The sequence below is a fragment of the Ranitomeya variabilis genome, chromosome 7, assembly GCF_051348905.1.
Source record: "Ranitomeya variabilis isolate aRanVar5 chromosome 7, aRanVar5.hap1, whole genome shotgun sequence".
NCBI classification, from domain to species: Eukaryota; Metazoa; Chordata; class Amphibia; order Anura; family Dendrobatidae; genus Ranitomeya; species Ranitomeya variabilis.
This window is the reverse complement of record NC_135238.1, coordinates 168,747,561-168,758,979: the sequence shown is the minus strand read 5'-3', so window position 1 is coordinate 168,758,979 and position 11,419 is coordinate 168,747,561.

Sequence of the window (11,419 nt, the reverse complement as noted above, 5' to 3'; positions counted from 1 at the left end):
AATTTACTTCTGCCCCTGTCTTGCATCAGCCGGATGTTTCTCTTCCTTTTCAGGTTGAGGTTGATGCTTCTGAGATTGGGGCAGGGGCCGTTTTGTCACAGAGGAATTCTGATGGTTCCTTGATGAAACCATGTGCCTTCTTTTCCCGAAAGTTTTCGCCTGCGGAACGCAATTATGATGTCGGCAATCGGGAGTTGTTGGCTATGAAGTGGGCATTTGAGGAGTGGCGACATTGGCTTGAGGGAGCCAAGCACCGCATTGTGGTCTTGACCGATCATAAGAATCTGATTTACCCCGAGTCGGCCAAGCGGCTGAACCCTAGACAGGCTCGGTGGTCCCTGTTTTTCTCCCGTTTTGATTTTGTGGTCTCATATCTTCCAGGATCTAAGAATGTTAAGGCGGATGCCCTCTCTAGGAGTTTTTTGCCTGATTCTCCTGGAGTCCTTGAGCCGGTTGGCATTCTTAGGGAAGGGGTGATTTTATCTGCCATCTCCCCTGATTTGCGGCGGGTGCTTCAGGAATTTCAGGCTGATAAACCTGACCGCTGTCCTGTGGGGAAGCTGTTTGTTCCTGATAGATGGACAAGTAAGGTAATTTCTGAGGTCCATTGTTCTGTGTTGGCCGGTCATCCTGGGATTTTTGGTACCAGAGATTTGGTTGCTAGGTCCTTTTGGTGGCCTTCCTTGTCGCGGGATGTGCGTTCTTTTGTGCAGTCCTGTGGGACTTGTGCCCGGGCTAAGCCTTGCTGTTCCCGCGCTAGTGGGTTGCTTTTGCCTTTGCCTGTCCCGGAGAGGCCTTGGACGCATACTTCCATGGATTTTATTTCAGATCTTCCTGTGTCCCAGAGGATGTCTGTTATCTGGGTGGTTTGTGACCGGTTCTCTAAAATGGTCCATTTGGTACCTTTGCCTAAATTGCCTTTCTCCTCTCATTTGGTTCCATTATTTTTTCAGCATGTGGTTTGTTTGCATGGCATTCCAGAGAATATTGTGTCTGACAGAGGTTCCCAGTTTGTTTCCAGGTTTTGGCGGGCCTTTTGTGCTAAGATGGGCATTAATTTGTCTTTTTCTTCGGCGTTCCATCCTCAGACAAATGGCCAAACTGAGCGAACTAATCAAACCTTGGAAACCTATTTGAGATGCTTTGTGTCTGCTGATCAGGATGATTGGGTGGCTTTCTTGCCGTTGGCCGAGTTTGCCCTTAATAATCGGGACAGTTCGGCTACTTTGGTTTCGCCTTTCTTTTGTAATTTTGGTTTCCATCCTCGTTTTTCTTCAGGGCAGGTTGAGCCTTCTGATTGTCCTGGTGTGGATTCTGTGATGGACAGGTTGCAGCAGATATCAACTCATGTGGTAGACAATTTGACATTGTCCCAGGAAAAGGCTCAGCGTATGCTAACCGCCGTCGGTGTGTTGGTCCTCAGCTTCGTGTGGGGGATTTGGTCTGGTTATCCTCTCATCATGTTCCTATGAAGGTTTCTTCCCCTAAGTTCAAGCCTCGGTTTATTGGTCCTTATAAGATTTCTGAGATTATCAATCCAGTGTCTTTTCGTTTGGCCCTTCCAGCCTCTTTTGCCATCCACAATGTTTTCCATAGATCTTTGTTGCGGAGATATGTGGTACCCGTTCTTCCATCTGTTGATCCTCCTGCCCCGGTGTTGGTTGAGGGGGAGTTGGAATATGTGGTTGAGAAAATTTTGGATTCTCGTTTTTCGAGGCGGAGGCTTCAGTATCTTGTCAAGTGGAAGGGTTATGGCCAGGAGGATAATTCTTCGGTGGTTGCCTCCGATGTCCATGCCGCCGATTTGGTTCGTGCTTTCCATTTGGCTCGTCCTGATCGGCCTGGGGGCTCTGGTGAGGGTTCGGTGACCCCTCCTCAAGGGGGGGGTACTGTTGTGAATTCCGCTCTTGGGCTCCCTCCGGTGGTTATAGGTAGCATTTTTGTGAATTCTGCTCTTGGGCTCCCTCCTGTGGTTTTGAGTGGTATGGCTGCTTCTTGGATTTAGCATCAGCAGCTGTTCTCACTGATCGTCTTTCTGGCTCGGCTATATTAGTCTGGCCTTATTCCTAATTCAATGCCAGTTGTCAATTGTTGAGCTTGGAGTCATGGCTCTCTGAGGATTTCCCTGCCACTCTGACCATTTCAGCAAAGCTAAGTCCTTGCTTGTCTTTTTGCAGTTCACTTGTTGTGGACTTTGTTGTTTGGCATTTTCTATGTTTTGCTCATTTGTCCAGCTTATCAGTATGGATCTATTTAGCTAAGCTGGAAGCTCTGGGCAGCAGAGTTTGCCCTCCACACCTTTAGTCAGGTGTGGAGATTTTTGCATTTCTCTGCGGTGGACTTTTTCTAGTTTTTATTACTGACTGCACAGTTTTCTGTTCGAAACTAATTCTGTCTAGCTAGTAGTGGCCTCCTTTGCTAAATCTTGTTTCATACTACGTATGTCATTTCCTTCTCCTCTCACAGTCATTATTTGTGGGGGGCTGTCCTATCCTTTGGGGAATTTCTCTGAGGCAAGATAGCTTTCCTGTTTCTACCTTTAGGGGTAGCTAGATGTCCGGCTGTGATGAGGTGTCTAGGGAGTGACAGGAACATCCCACGGCTACTGCTAGTGTCTGTGTTAAGATCAGGACTGCGGTCGGTATAGTTACCACCTGCTCAGAGCTAGTCGCATGTCGCTCCTTAATCACCAGACCATAACAGATGCCTGAGCAACCCCTATAGTTTAGTTTTAGGGGTGTTGGTGTGTGCAACTTTATGTTGCCAGGTCCCTTGTCCTTATTCTGTTAAAGGTATTCCCATATCTTGTGCTTCCATTAGTATAGTTTATCCATGTTCCTGGTCCCTGTATGGCCAATCAGGTGTCTGTTGTCTCTGGTCCTAATGTGGCCACCTCTAGAACTGTTTCCTGATATCTAGTGTGAGCGAGAACCTATCATCAATATTCAAGTTGTCTGTACAGTCTGTCAGTCTCTGTTACCTGCTTGTCAGTGACCTCAGACACGTCTCCCAGTGTCAGCAAACCTGATCACTGGGATCGGCAGCTGCAGTACCAGTGCCTGCCTAGGAGTAGTACATGGCAGTAGTGATGAGCGAGTGTACTTGTTGCTCGGGTTTTCCCGAGCACACTCGGGTGACCTCCGAGTATTTATTATGACTGCTCGGAGATTTTGCTTTCATCGCGGCAGCTGAATGATTCCCAGCTACTAGCCTGCTTGATTACATGTGGGGATTCCCTAGCAACCAGGCAACCCCCACATGTACTCAGCCTGGCTAGTAGCTGTAAATCATTCAGCTGCCGCGATGAAAACTAAATCTCCGAACAGTCATAAATACTCGGAGATCACCCGAGCGTGTTCGGGAAAACCCGAGCAACGAGTACAGTCGCTCATCACTACCTGGCAACTACCTGTAGCCCAGTCTGTCTCCACCATCAGGAGCTCCAGCGAACACCAGGTGGCCACTTAGCTATGCTCCTTCCTAGGCAGGTCTGGCTCTATTGCACAGTGGGTCCACGAACCACGTGCGCCACCTGTGAGAATGACATAAGGGCTTTCACTGTGCCACCACATAGCTCTGATTTTATATAAAGACATAAAAATCCATAAAAAAACACAGTGGAATTCTTTCCTAGAAGATTATCTTCTAAGGAGAGAATATTTCTGTACACAAGCGGATTGCACAACAGTGCACAAAGGCAGTATGACTACATATTGGAGGTATGTTTTCAGAGTTTTGTGACGTGAACTGAAAATTCACTAACATCTTGGCATTGCATTGATTTGCTCATGGAACCGGTAGCACAACCATTTGTCCAATGTGTCCCATGAGGAATTTTTCAATATGACAACACCAGGCTGCATAATGATCATACTACTGTGAGCAGCCTGTGTGCCCTAAATGTGCTACCATGGCTTGCAGGTTCTCCAGACTTGTCTCTCATTAAGCACATCTGGAACGTCATTGGTCGGCATTTGCAAAAGGAACTGCCAGCAGCAGATCTTGATGATTTGCTGAAGTACATTCAGTGTTGCACAACATTCCTCAGACATCCATTAATGACCTCAGTGATATAACCTAAGGTGAGTAAGTGCGAGGATTTCTGCGCATGGTACTTGTTATCGATACTGAATAAATCAAGATGTTTTGGAATTTTCTTTCTATTTTTTCATAATTTCCATCTTATTAACATATCTGTCGATCCTGTGATTTCTATAACTATCACTTTTCCTTCTTTGTGTTTCAATGTTGAATAGTTTATACTAATACCACAAAAATCCCCTTCACATCTCTTTTAATATTGATAAATTGGACAAGCACATGGTGTTTTATCTCCACATAGCAAGGTGTGAATAAATAGATTCCTCTTATATTAAACAGAACTGTTGTAATTTCATGTAATATTTAGTAGGCAGCAATGGCGCAACCATATATTACAATTTATAAGGCATAAAGAAACATATCCTCAATATCAAAAGCCTGTTACAGTCAGAAAACAAAATGGTGTTGATTGATAGAGAAATCAAACATTTGAGTTTGCTAGGCTATAAAATACAGATGTGTCTGATCTTCCTCAGTTGCTGTGGGAACAAGGACATTCTTACTTTTCGCTCATTCGCTCTGTTTGGAGATTAGTAATAAAGCACATGTAAGTGTCTGTGAGGTGAGGCTGGAAGAGATCTGTATCTTGGAATAATCAGGAAGGTAAGAAACATAATTCAGCATGTGTTACAGAGCCTGTACAGAAGTAAAGTTTACCCATGGCCATGTATTACTGAACTGAGGACTTCATTGAGTTCTCATTGAGCACCTCCAAATGGCAACATGTTACATAATTATTCTTACCAACAAGTAATAATTACATGTGACACGTATTGTGCAGCCAAAGTTCAACAGGTGTCGCTGCTTAAATGCAGCACAATACAAGCTAACGGCGTTGCTGCGACCCTGAGGGTACCACGACTAGGACAAGCAAGTTGCAAAAACTTCAACCATATCAGAGTTTTTGCAATTTGCTTCTCACTAGTGATGAGCGTACACGTGGATGTACGGGTTTTGTGGGTTCGATGAAGCTACAGTGAAAAGTTTGGTTCGGGACAGAACTTGTCTCCAAATTTGACCCAGAACCCAAATCCAAGAGAAGTCAACTTCGAAGCCTTAAAATGGCTGTAAAATTGTGATATTAATGGGTATGGTGGCTGCAAAAGGAAGCCAAATTGGGGTAAGAGCACGACAATTGCCCTGTGAACAAATCTCGATAGGAAAATTATTTAAAATAACATAGAATAAAAAAAATAAATAAATTGTAATCTTGAACCAGGAGGCAGAGGTCCAAGTGGAGTAGGAGGTTGAGAAGGAGGTCGTGGTATAGGTGGTGGAAGAGGTTGTAGAAGGTGGACTCACTTAGCTGCTCCTTGAGGTAGACACAGGCACACGTAGGGTTAAAGTCTCTGGGTGGTTTATTGTATCATACACTAAAAACCCAAAATGGTAACAGATAAACAGCCTTTTTGTCTCAAAAGAAAATAAACAGTTCTTACACAGTCCTACCCAGTACTTCTGGGACCACGCATATGGCAGCTCTAACAGGAGCTTCAGTCAGGAGGCTTCCTACCTCCACACAACACAAGCCCAGAAAAAAAAAACTGTCTGGACATTTATTTCCCCAGTCACACCATTGAAGTGTAGATATGGTGAGTAGGCATCCTGCCCATCTCTTTACCTACTCACCTAAAATCCCACCCATAACATGGCCACTTAACTTCTTCAGCACATAGCATGCTGAAAAGAAACTTATGGGTTTCTATATTACGAAGGAAAGCAATCTCTGTGACACATATCTCCCCTCACATACAGTGCCAGTGAAACTGTCACAAGGTGGAGTAGGAGGAGGTACCCAACATTGTTTTGCTCTTTTGGGGTGGTACTCTGAAAACAGGCAGTCTAATCAACTGCTGGACACTTTTTCTCTGTATACATGCTGTGTAATACTCTGCAATATTTTGGGTTGAAAAAAATGAAGAGAGCATCAATTTGGAAATGTGGCCAAGTTGCTGGTGGTGGTGATGTAGCTGCTATAGGGAGGAAGAGGGCATGGTCAATCTGTGTCTGCTACTCGCCCAAATGAAACCATGTCCTCTGCTGCAAGCTGGTGACAGGGTGTTTTGTGTAATTTCGTATGCACGAGTACCGTTGGATGAACGGTGAGGCCAGAACAAGTAGAGGTGGTTTTAGATTGGTTGTCTGAGAGTACCTTCCGTCCCTTTGCTTTTTCTTCCACCTGGTCCCTGGCTGAAAATGCAGATTTGGCACCTGTGGCTCATGGCTATCTGTCTTCCATCTCATCCCATTGCAAATTAAGCAAGCAGTCTCAAAGTCATGCAGCACTCATTTCTGCTTTTTTGATGACTCTGCTGGCTGTGGTTCCATGGGCTATCCATCTGGCCCTGCCTCACAATTCAATGAGATTGAGTACACTAATGCCCAACCTCTTATTCTGTTGAAATATGAGTACATTGAAGGGGGAGTGCAAATGATCAGCGGACCACCGCAGCACATCTTTGATTATGCTGATGATGAAACACAGATGCCAACTGCTGCACCATTCTTCAGTGTGTACTCCGGCAATAATGGCAGGATGAAAACTGGGTGGAACATCATCAGGGGATTATTATTATTATTTATTTTGAGAGCACCATTGATTCCATGGTGCTGTACATAAAGGGGGTTACATACAAAACACAAATAGAAATTACATGAACAGACTAATAGTGATAGGCAGGTACAGAGGGGAGAGTACCGTGCCCATAAGGCCTTACATTGTACATGATAATAAGCAGGAGACAGTAGGTTTGGGGGTTGCAGCAGCTCTGTTGTTGGTGAGGAGGCAGTGGGGTCATTGTAAGCTGTAAGCTATGCTAAAGACATGGCTTCACAAGTTCCGCTAGAAAGTTCCGAATAAAAGGGATAATTGGATGTGTTGGGCCACAGAATTCTACAGAATGGGGGATACTCGGGAGATGTATTGCAGATGATTAGATGAGGAATGTACAATTGTGGAGGAGAGAAGGAGGTCTTTGGAGGACCAGAGATTGTGTGGTGGGAGATATTGGGAGATACAGTGATCAGCAAAAGGGTAACAGTGCTTTGAACGTTTGACTTTCAGGCTACATATCTCGCCATCCACTACAGCTTCGAATGTAAGACTACCATCATTTTATAGACTATCATCTTGACTATCTCATACATAAATTTGACTTGCAACTATTTAGCATATAGGTAGGTATGCAGATTCTTGTCATGTGACTGTATTGTATGTTTTGCTCCTAAAAATATGAAAACATTTAATTTTTATTATTTTTTAATTTTTATTATTTTGTAAATTTTCTTTTGCGCTTCAACACTGCCTGAATTCTTCTGGTTATGCTCTCAATCAGAATCATATACAAAAAATTGGCCTGCACTCTGTAATAATGCGGGGTGCTGGTGTATCGGACCAAAGGTCCAATATCCGTAGACTAAGATTCACCGCACACCCTTAGTGGAATATCTTTCAGAAATTAACAATTTATTCAATATGCACAAAATCAATCAGATAACATATGTACACTGGAAAAATGATATGCGACACAGATTACTGACATTTCGACCCCTTCCGGGTCTTACTCATAGGTTGCTGAATCCAGGTGTAGTATGGGAGCAGAACTCAAGAAAAGGGAAGGGATGTCCCTGTAGTATCCAGGGGCTAATAATCCCAGAAAATCAGGTGTGGTGGTATAGGGTGTCTATTGTGGCTGTGGACCTTGTTTGCACCTTGCTGTGAGTTCTTGAGTTCTGCTCCCATACTACACCTGGATTCAGCAACCTATGAGTAAGACCAAGGAGGGGTCGAAACGTCAGTAATCTGTGTCGCATATCATTTTTCCAGTGTACAAATGCTATCTGATTGATTTTGTGCATATTGAATAAATTGTTAATTTCTGAAAGATATTCCACTAAGGGTGTGCGGTGAATCTTAATCTACTCAATCAGAATCAAGCATGTGTCGACCAAAATCTGGTCCCAGGTCTACTCTACACATTCCCAAAGTTGGTGCATACTGGTTGATTCACTTGGGTATGTACAGTATACAGCTTTTTCTTCAACTCTACCCACAAGTGTTCGATTGGGTTGAGGTCTGGAGACTGTGGCGGCCAATCCATCACCTCTACTATGATCCTGGTCAATTATCCAATGCCTTTGGCTATGAAACAACCCCATATCATCAGGCTTCCCAAAGTGAGCTTGACAGTTCATTCAATTTCTCGATCTGTTAGCCACTTTTCCCTAGTTTCTTCAAGACCCAAAAGCTCTGAGGTCATCCCCTAGCCTTTAAGTTGGCTGCTACTGGGCATCGCCGTCAGCCCCTAGCTTTTACCCTGTCGATGTTGCCTCCTCCTCCTATTCCGCTTCCTCCACCATCTCCTCATCCAGTCAGAAAGTGTGGGAGTGTGTATGCGATTTAGCGTTCTCACCCTGCTGCTTGCCTGTCCACTGTGCAGCCTCTCTTCTGCCTTTCTGCTCCCCGTCTCATATGCGATGTACCCACAGGATGGAAAGCTACCTTGCATATGCTGGAGAGACTGAGCGAGCCATAGCAGGTGATAGTGGAGTGTTGTGAATTCTGCTCTTGGGCTCCCTCTGGTGGTTGTAAGTGGTAGCGCTGCTGTCTCTGAATCGCACCATTTATCAGGTGTGTTCACTTTTTGCAATTTTGACTGGGCTATTTAGTCTTGCTTCACCCTTTAGTCAGTGCCAGTTGTCCATTGTTCCTGGAGGATTCACATCTCTGCCTGGTCTCTCCTGCTTTGCAGTTCTTTTCAACAAAGATAAGTTCTGGCCTTGATTTTTTGCTGTCCACATGCTGTGGCCTTATTGTTCAGTTCTTTTCCATGTTTTTGTCTTGTCCAGCTTGGTCTGTATAAGGATTTGTTTAGCCAAGCTGGTATCTCTGGAGATGCAGATATACCCTCCATATCTTTAGTTAGCTGTGGAGATTTTGTATTTTCTGTGGTGGATATTTTCTAGTGTTTTAATACTGACCGCATAGTACTCTGTCCTATCCTTTCTATTTAGCTAGAAGTGGCCTCCTTTGCGAAATTCTGATTTCAGTCTGTGTATGTTTTTTCCCTCTCCTCTCACAGTCAATATTTGTGGGGGGGCTGTCTATCCTTTGGGGATTTTCTCTGAGGCAAGATAGTTTTCCCTTTTCTATCTCTAGGGATAATTAGTCCTCCGGCTGTGTCGAGATGTCTAGGGAGCGCTAGGTACATTCCACGGCTACTTCTAGTTGCGGTGTTAAGTTCAGGGTCTGCGGTCAGTACAGGTACCACCTTCTCCAGAGTACGTCTCATGCTGCTCTTAGGCCACCAGATCATAACAGTGGAGCTATTTTTGAACACTTATCTGGTATTGCTATGGGGAGCAATATTGCACCTACACATTTGTTGGGTATTATCACCTGGTTCAGAGAAAGATTTGTACACATCAATCCATTGTAGTTAAAACATGTAGAAGTGATTCATATGTTTCATGAGTACCATTGGGTGATTACTAGTGTTGAGCATTCCGATACCGCAAGTATCGGGTATCGGCCGATATTTGCTGTATCGGAATTCCGATACCGAGATCCGATACTTTTGTTGTATCGGGAATCGGTATCGGGATCGATATAATGTGTAAAATAAAGAATTAAAATAAAAAATATTGATATACTCACCTCTCCGACGCAGCCTGCACTTTACCGAGGGAACCGGCAGCCTTATTTGTTTAAAATGCGCGCGTTTACTGCCTTCCGTGACGTCACGGATTCTGATTGGTCGCGTGCCGCCCATGTGACCGCGACGCGACCAATCACACAAGCCGTGACGTAATTTTCAGGTCCTGAATGCCTAATTCTAGGCATTCAGGACCTGAAAATTACGTCGCGGTCACATGGGCGGAATTCCGATACAGCAAATATTGGCCGATACCCGATACTTGCGGTATCGGAATGCTCAACACTAGTAATCACCCAATGGTACTCATGAAACATATGAATCACTTCTACATGTTTTAACTACAATGGATTGATGTGTACAAATCTTTCTCTGAACCAGGTGATAATACCCAACAAATGTGTAGGTGCAATATTGCTCCCCATATTTTTTATTTTAATTCTTTATTTTACACATTAATATGGATCCCAGGGCCTTAAGGAGAGTTTCCTCTCCTTCAGACCCTGGGAACCATCAGGGATACCATCCGATACTTGAGTCCCATTGACTTGTATTGGTATCGGGTATCGGTATCGGATTAGATCCGATACTTTGCCAGTATCGGCTGATACTTTCCGATACCGATACTTTCAAGTATCGGACGGTATCGCTCAACACTAGTGATTACTAGGGATGAGCGAATAGCTTTATCCGAATAGCTATTGCGCTTACTGAATAGCTTCCTTGGGAACCAGAACACCTTGAGCGCTCCAGATAATCAGCTGTTCGGAGCCACAGCTACATGTGTTGCGGCTGTGTGACAGTCACAACACATGCATGGAGAGCCCAACAAACAGGCATGTGTTGAGACTGTCACAAAACCACGACACATGCAGCTGCGGCGCCGAACAGCTGATTATCGATAGCGCTCCAGGTTTTCGGGTTCCCGATTCAGCTATATGGTAAGCGCAATAGCTATTCAGATAACAAGTTATCCAAAGCTATTGGCTCATTTGTGGTGATTACGCATCAATTGGAGGAACTGAAATGGGTACGGCCCAATCTCTGCAAGACTTGCGCTGTAAGTTAGTCTTACAGAAGATAAGTCAGATAAGTCATCAAACTGTTTGATAAGGAAGGAAATATCTCCGTAACTGCCCACTGGGTAAATGCATAGCTCCCAACCGTCCCGCATTGTGCGGGACTGTCCAGGTTTGGAGCCTGTGCCCCGCTGCCCCGCGCAGGACGCTCTGATCCCGCACCCGCAGACAGCAGGACCGACACTCCCCCTTGTGTCAAGCCATGCCCCGGGCCCTTACCCTTCCGTATGGCTGCCTGCTTTCTGCGCCCAGGACCTGTGATGAGGTCACAGGAGGGGAGGAGTCAGGGTTCACATGATCGGGACCTCCGAAGTTGTGCTGGTTGCCAACTTGCCGCTGCAGGATGAGGTAAGTAATGCTGTGTGTGAGGTCAGGAGGTGTACAGTGTGGATGTAGCAGAGCCGTGTGTGTGTGTGGTGTACAGAGCGGAGCCGTGTGTGTACAAGGTGTGCGGACCGGGGCCGTGTGCGTGCGAGGTGTACGGAGCGGAGCCGTGTATGTACGAGGTGTACGGAGCGGAGCCGTGTGTGTATGAGGTGTACGGAGCGGAGCCGTGTGTGTGCGAGGTGTGCAGAGCGGAGCCGT